Source organism: Equus caballus, unplaced genomic scaffold, assembly GCF_041296265.1.
Source record: "Equus caballus isolate H_3958 breed thoroughbred unplaced genomic scaffold, TB-T2T haplotype2-0000896, whole genome shotgun sequence".
NCBI lineage: Eukaryota > Metazoa > Chordata > Mammalia > Perissodactyla > Equidae > Equus > Equus caballus.
The window spans coordinates 34,150-42,500 of record NW_027222038.1 but is presented as its reverse complement, the minus strand read 5'-3'; positions in this window follow the sequence as shown (position 1 = coordinate 42,500).

Sequence of the window (8,351 nt, the reverse complement as noted above, 5' to 3'; positions counted from 1 at the left end):
CAGATGTCCGCGCCGCGCCGCGGGGTCGCGGGGCCACGGGGCGCCGGGCTTCTCGGAGCCCCGAGGGCTCCCTGGAGCCTGCGGACGAGCAGCGGCGAGGCCCCCGGGGCCGCCGCCCTGCCGGGTCGACCAGCGGCCCGGCCCGAATCGGCCCCCGGGTCCCGCGGGCGCGCGGTCGACCAGATGTCCGCGCCGAGCGCCGCGTGACTGCGGGTCGCCGGGCCTCGCAGTCCCGAGGGTTCCGCGGGCACGTAGCTGCGAGACCCGGGCGGCTGCCCTCCGCCCGGCTCACGGGGGCGGTCGTGTCCATCAGCTGGTCGTGCGGAAATCCCGTGGTTGGCCTCCCTCCCTCCCTCCCTCCCTCCCTCCCTCCCTCGTCCAGCCGCACGTTTGCGGGGTTCGTGCGACTGGGATGAAATAGACCTTCCTTCCAAAGGACAATCGGAGATCATCCATCATACCTCTCGAGTCCCCAAAAGCCAAGAAACACGCCAACCAAAACGCTTTTATTATGCCAACGGTTCCCGTTTTCATTCCTATCGTTTAGGGAGGTTTGGTGGCAGCAGCGGCCGAAAGCAAAGGAAACCCGAGGAAAGCGGCTCCATCCACCAGGGCTGTGTCTCATCCGTGCCGACGCAGGAGGGACGGGCTTCGTTCGTTCGTTCGCTGCGGCCCAAATTCCCGGGCCGCCCGAGGACCGCTCGCACCGGCCCGAGGGAGGGAGCCCCGGCAGGCAGGACGCCTCCGGTGAAATGGCCAAGTCGACCGCGCGACCCACAACCCGCCCGACTGGGGGCGAGAAGGCGCATGGAGGAGGACTCCGTCCCCTAGTCGGCAGACGGCCCTGGGACAGGGACGTCGCCAAAACCTCCCCAAGGCCGCTTCCGTGACCGAGTCGGCCTCCCCGCCTGTACTCGTCCCGGCCCGAGAAACGAGACGCGGGGTGGATCGGGACCAGGCGACGCACCAGGCCGGCCGGCGCTGCATCTCCCTCCCCCGACCTGACCTGACCTGACGAACGCCTCCCCATCGCCCGCCCCCGCGAGGCTGATCCGTCCGGCCGGTGAGGAGGCCGCTTGTCGGGCGCCACCGGCTGCCCGGCATCCTCTTATATAGTGTTCGAGGAGGTCGACCAGGTGGCCCGGCCGGGATGGGGGGGTGCGGGGGGTGGTGTCCCGGGCGGCGGGGGGCGGGGGGTAGGAGTGAGAGGGAAAGGTGGGCGGGGCGAATGCCGGGGGGGGGGGGGGGGGGGCGGGGGTCGGCGCGGGGCGGGGCGGGGCGGGAGTTGGGGATGGGGGAGGGGCGGGAGGCCGTCTGGACATGGAGGGTCGGAAGAGTGGTGACAATGATTTTCATTATCATTTAGAAAGAAGAACGGGATCTTTAGAGGAGTCCTTTGAATAGCTTCTCCATTTAGTTAACATACATCCAAATGGAGGTCGGGAAACTTGGGTCCTGTTAACATATGGATGGAAGTGGAAAGAACTATCGCGATGACCGTCCTTGTGTTTCTTTTATTTTTCTTTCTTCCTTCTCCCCAAAGCCGCCCCCCCCACCCCCCGCCCCGCCCCGCCCCGCCCCGTCCCGTCCCGTCCCGTCCATCCATAGTTGTAGGTTCCAGTGGTAGGTCTTTCGGGTTTCTGCTATGTGGGCTTGAAGGGCGATGCTGGGTCTGGGGCTGCGCCCAGGATCCGAACCGGTGAAAACCTGGGCCGTCGAAGCCGGGGTCGGGGGTGGGGGCGCGTACTTGACCGCTCGTCCACGGGCTCGGCCCCGGCCCTTGTTTTCTAGGGAGAGAGACAGAGAGACCCGATCCATTTTCTCTTGGCCTCTAAAGCGTGTGTGTGGTCGAAAGGCGACGGAGAGAGGGGTTCTGGTCCAGAAAGCCCCGACCGCGCCGCGGGGATCGGTCGGTCCCGCCCGAACCGTCCGAGTCGGAAAGGAACGGACAGCTTTCTCCTTTGGGCCCCTGACTTGGGACCAACAGGGGAAGAGAAACAGGCCTCTCTCCCTCACACCCTGGCCCTTTCCCCCAGGACGCCCTCCTTCTAGTCAGCCCGCCTCTGGCTTTTCCACACGCCGACGACCGCTCGTCGGCATGGACCCACCTTCCTTGGGGGACACCACCACACCACTCTCCCACTCGTCTGCCTGCCTTTCGTTGGCGTCGCTGCGGCGAGGGGTAGGGGTGGCGGTGGCAGGGACGGCAGGGGCCCAGCGGCTCTCTGGAGGGTGAGGAAGTCTTGCTGGTTCTCCTAGGTCGGTGATCTTTCTCGATCTCCACACACATTCTTCGTTTGGGGAGCCAAGAGACGCCCTCTGAGGAATCCCTATGGCCAGGGTCGATCACTTACTCGCCACTGTCTCGGCCTCGGCCTTGGCCTCTGTCCACCTTGTCTCTCTCCCTCCCTCCCTCCCTCGTCGGTCTCTGTGTGTGGACGTCTAGGTGGAGGCGAGGCAGGGAGGCCATCCACCCACCCACCCACCTCGTGGTTTACCACACGCTCTACACGGAGGTAGAATTCCCATCCCACCGAATCCATCCTTTCCACGGGGCACAAGCCAGTGGCCTTCGGAGTCTCCCTCCCCAAGGTGGCGCATCCGTCACGGCTATCTATTTCCAGAAGGTTTCCGTTTCCATCCCCTCCCTCGAAAGAAAAAACGGCCCCACTCCCGGATCTGCCTCACCACGACCACCACCACCGCCGCCATCTGCTGTCGCCCTCTAGGTTGGACCGTTCTAGCTCTCTCCTCTGTGTGGAATCGCAACGTAGGTCGCCTTGGATGTCTGGCACCTCTCACTTAGCAGAAGGTTTTGGAGGCTCAGGCTGGGCCACGCTTTGGCCCGGGTCAGTGTTCCGTTCCTCCGGACGGCTTCCTCGTTTTCCACGAGAAGGAGCCGTGAAGACGGAAAGGAAGGGCGGATGGATGGCTTCTCCCGTGCTACCGAGTCCCTCTCCCCTTTTCCCCAAAGCGTGAGGGGCGGTCGACAGGATCTTCTCTGATGACAAAAGTCAGAGGCACCCCGGGTCAGACACCGTGCGAGGCGTTGGTGTGTCTCGAGACGAGAACACGTCCCCGTCAGCGTTTCCTGTCGTTCGGCTCCGAAAGGATTCACGCGCCACCCCGTCTCCCTCAAGGTCTTAGGGCTGTCGTGCTCCGCAGCCGTCACGTGTCGTGGATCCTGGGCACCACCACGCCACCCCCGCCCCCGCCCCGCCATAGCTGTCGATCGCTACGTGGCACGCCTACGTTTGCCCAAAAGAGCAGTCCGATGGACAGCGTGGGTGCTTTTCCCAGCAGGCAGGCAGGTGAGAGTCACCCTCTAGAAGGTTTCCAAGCCCCGTTCCATTCTCAGAGGCAGCTCCTTTGGCCATCAAGGAGGCAGGCGATGGGGGTGGGGTGGGGATGGGGATGGGGCCGGGGCCTCTGTCCCTCTGTCGCGGTAGAAATGATTGGGAAAGGAGGGACGATGGGCGTAGGTCAACCATCCTGGGCGGTGGTGCTTTGGGAGCTTTTTCTAGAAGAAGGAGCGAACGGCCTTCCCTGGGAAGGGAGGAAACCAGAGGAGGTCCCCCAGACCGACCTGACACGAGAAGGGACACTCTCTCTCTCTCCCTTTCTTCCTGACTTGAAATCAGAGACAAAACTCCCCTGCCAAAGGGGCCCTCCCGAAACGGGGAGTGAGGAAGACCTCCTTCTCTTCACGGCTGAAGTTCTCCCTGCCTTTCCTGGACGGGAAGGATAGCACCTACGCCCGCTGCCGTCGGCGACTTTTAGTCCACCTGGAGAGGAAGAAATTCTTCCGTGGCCGAACCCTGGCGGTTCGTTCGTGCTGCAGAGGACGTGGCCCTCTCTGACACACCCAGGAACCTCCTCGCTCCGGGTCGCTCCGGGTCGAGGAGAGGGAGTTCTGTTCTGTGGTTTAGAATGGTGCTTAAAAAGGACATCGCTACAAAGGGTCCTCGTCCCCCTTCCTAAACGGACGGCTCGGCTCGGAGGCGTGAGATACGTTTCGCATCCTCCTCGTCGTCTTCACTCAAAGTTTTATTGGAGTTTTGAAGATTTTATTTTTTGTCTTTCCTTTTTCTCCCCAAAGCCCCCGGTACATAGTTGTGTGTTCTTCGTTGTGGGTCCTTCTAGCGGTGGCATGTGGGACGCCGCTCAGCGTGGTTTGATGAGCAGTGCCGTGTCCGCGCCCGGGATCCGAACCGACGAAACACTGGGCCGCCTGCAGCGGAGCGCGCGAACTTAACCACTCGGCCACGGGGCCAGCCCCTTACTGGATTTTTAAAACAACTCCGGGGGCCGGCCCGGTGGCGCAGCGGTGAAGTTCGCACGTTCCGCTCCTCCGCCGGCCCCGGGTTCGCCGGTCCGGATCCCGGGCGCAGGACCCAGCACCGCTTGGCGAGACACTCTATGGCAGGCATCCCACCTGGAAAGTAGAGGGGGATGGGCACGGATGTCAGCTCAGGGCCAGTCTTCCTCGGCCGACAGAGGAGGATTGGCGGCAGATGTTCGCTCAGGGCTCATCTTCCTCAAAAATAAAATAATAAATCGATTCGATAAAATATCAAATAACACAACCGCGGGATCACGACTTAGAGTCACCATTGGCCCGATGATGCCACTCCCCCACCCCCCCACACCCCTACCCCCCACCATTTGGAGGTGCCGTCAGTGGGATTCGTTCCTGTTTGTCCATCTTTCTTCCTCTTTTTTTTTTTTTTTTTTAAAGACCGGCACCCGAGCTCATTGCCAATCTTATTCTTTTCTTATTCCTCCTCCTTCTTCTTCTTCTCCCCAGAGCACCCCAGTACCTAGTTGTATATTCTCTTTGAGGGTCCCTCTGGCCCTGCCGTGTGGGACGCCACTCAGCGTGGCTTGATGAGCGGTACCGTGTCCGAGCCCAGGATCCAACCTTGAAGCCCCGGGCCGCTGAAGCGGAGCGTGCAAACTCAACCGCTCGGCCACGGGGTCAGCCCTTCAGAGGAGGAGGAGGAGGAGGAGGAGGAGGAGGAGGAGGAGGAGGAGGAGGAGGAGGCAGGCGCTGTGTGAAGTCGCCAGTGAGTCTGTGGAAAGAGACGGAGGATTTCCCATGGAAGCTGGGGCGGGGGACACGGACCAATGTCGTGCGAACTTGAAGGTGAATGATCAAAACCCACACACGCCTAGAGCAGCGGGTTGCCAGTTAGGGAGTTTGCTTGCCGGGCCCATAACGCAGGGCTCATCGATGAGCCAAACCGTCCGTGATCCTCAAGCAGTCTAGTAGGGTTAGAGAAAGGAGGGGGGCACTCTTTCTGCCCCAGACGAGGCGAGTTTCTCAGACAGCCACCCTGCCCCAACATCTTCCCTCCCTGCCTCCCGGCCCTTGGCGGACTGCGGCCTAAGGGTGGGGGAATTGAAGAAAGCCGTTCAATGGAAAAGAGCCCTGAGGCCATGGGAGAGAGCTTCCTGCACTTGAATGAAGCCCTGACACCAGGCCTGTCGGAATGAATGGGCCTGACCTCCCCTCCCTCCCCTCCCAGGCTGGCGAGTCCCACCGACTCGACTCCGGCAGTGGAAGGCTAGGGGTTTCCTCCGAAATGGTGAACCGGCCCCCTTGTCCACAGGAAAACCACACACGGCTACAGCCTAGGCAGGATCTCGGGCCAAGTCGTCAGGGTGGCAAGATGATGGTGGATGAGAGGAAACTTGTTCTGGGACTGCCCCGCCCCCCCATCGCCTCTCTGGCTGACAAGAGGGCTGGGGAGCGGTGAGGGGGGGGAGAGTGGGGGCGGGGCCGGGACAGGGACCACCGGGCAGTAGGACGGGAGTAGCCCTGAGGCCTGCCTGCCTGCCTGCCTGCCTGCTTCCTTCCCTGCCGGCGCAGGGCTGAGAGAGGCACGGCACCTGGCTCCTGCCCCTTCACTCATTCGGGAAGCCTTCTGTTGTTGCTCCTGAGGTGCCGGCTGCGGTGACAGACAGAGCAAAACTCCTCTCTCTGTCTATTTCTTCAAAGGCCCGAGTCTGAGCTACGACAGATTCCCCTGTGGCTCGACCCGCAACCTCCCATCCTGCCAGACCAGACCCCTTGTCCAAAAACCTCCACTGGAGGAGCTCTTTCACCTGACCCGGAAAGGAAACACCAGCCCTGCCTCAGCCTCACACCCACCACCACCACCACCACCACAACCATCCCCCCGCCCCCACTCTCCTCCGGACCCAGATACCTAACAGAGAGAACAAAAATCCAAAAATCCTGCTGCTCTCCTTCTACCGCCTCCACTTTAGAAGAGTCGGTCTCCCACACTCAGACTCTGTGACTTCCCGCGGCCTCCCTTTCCCGTCCCCATGCTCTCCCGGACGGGCCCCATCTTACACTCGAACGACAGCTCCACCGCTCGGGGCAGCTAGACACGATGTCCCAAAGTGGCCCAGACGGTAGCCTGGTCGATTCCAAAGGACCCACACACGCAGTCGGCCATAAACGTGGTGTGGAGATCGTGGACGTCGCGGGCCTCTGATGAAATTGCTGCCCGGGACCCCGGCGTCTAGGACCCGTCTTCTCCATGTTCTTCACACTGTTGCTCCTGGGCCGGTTATTCTCTTCCTCTCGCTGACCTTAACGTTTTGTCTCTGCCATTGAATTTTTTTTAAAGATTTTATTTTTTCCTTTTTCTCCCCAAAGCCCCCGGTACATAGTTGTGTATTCTTCGTTGTGGGTTCTTCTAGTTGTGGCATGTGGGACGCTTGCCTCAGCGTGGTCTGATGAACAGTGCCATGTCCGCGCCCAGGATTCGAACCCACGAAACACTGGGCGCCTGCAGCGGAGCGTGCGAACTTAACCACTCGGCCACGCCAGCCCCCTCTGCCATTGAATTTTGATGTGCAATGTGACTTGCCGCTGTAGGGCTGCGTGGACCTTCAGGCATCCTGCTGTGCCATGCGGGGGGGGAATCCTTGGTGGGTGGGTCGATAGACGTCCCTTGGTTGTCCCCTGAGGGGAGAGACAGAGGGGACGACTCAATCCACCACGAACGCTGATGTCGCTCCGATAAACCTGTAGCGGTGATTCTAGTTTATGGCCCGTGTCCTGAAAAGAACTTCCCGAAGGGCCAGCCCGGCGGCACAGCAGTTAAGTTCGCACGTTCCGTTTTGTCGGCCAGGGGTTCGCCGGTTCGGATCCGGGGTGCGGACGGGCGCCGCTTGGTGAGCCACGCTGTGCTTGGCGTCCCGCCCATCAACGGGAGGAGGATGGGCACGGATGTTAGCTCGGACCACTCTCCCGGGGCAAAAAGAGGAGAATTGGCAGCAGGTGTCAGCTCGGGGCTCGTCTTCTCGAAAATAAATTAATTAAATAAATAAAAACAACTTCCCAAACCTCTGATAACTTGAAGAAGTTTGCGAGGTGAAATCAGGTGATAAAAGTCCACGGACGGGGCAGCCCCGTGGCCGAGTGGTTGGCTCACACGCTCCCCGGCGCCCAGGGTTTTGCCCGTTCAGATCCCAGGCACGGACACGGCACCGCTCGCCGGGCCGTGTGGAGGCGGCGTCCCACATGCCACAACTAGAACGGCCCTCAACTAAGATAGACAACTATGTCATGGGGGGATTTGGGGAGAAAAATCGCGGGGGGGGAAACAAACGAAGATTGGCAACAGTCGTTAGCTCGGTGCCAAACTTAAGACAAAAACAATTTCCTTGACGATGTAGATCATTTCCGAGTAAGATAGAACCTGAGACGTGAGTGGCTAAATAGAAGTTTATCTACTTTGGGTTTGTGAGGATACGGAAACGAAAAGACCTTTGGGTCTATCGAGGAACACGTCTCGTTTTATTAAAAGCTTTGACAGGGGACGGCGGCACGGCGGCATAGTGGTTAAGCTCCTGCACTCAGCTTCGGCAGCCTGGGGTCCTCGGGTTCAGATCCCGGGCGTGGACCTCCACCGCTCCTCACTCCGGGCTGTGGTGGCATCCCGTCCGCAAGATCAAGGAAGTGGGGCGCAGGTGTTACCTCGGGCCCGCTCAAGCAGAAAGAAGAGGAAGATTGGCAACAGGCGCCAGCCTGTGAGGGCCGATCTTCCTCACCCAAAAACCAAAGTGAGATGAAATGAAATAAAGCGAAGGAAGAGATAAACCTATGAAATCCCAGAAAAAGTGGCAAGTGTTTAGAAATTGGCCAAGCGACAGACTGCTCATGGGAAGGACAGTTCCTAATTGCTGACTTCTTAGTTTTCACCAAAATTAAGGTTCGTGAGGGTTAAAATTCTACTTAACGAATGCGATGAAAGCCACTAGGCCGGCCCAGTGGCGCGCTGGTTAAGTGTGCCTGTTCCACCGCCGGCCCGGGCCCGCCGGTTCGGATCCCG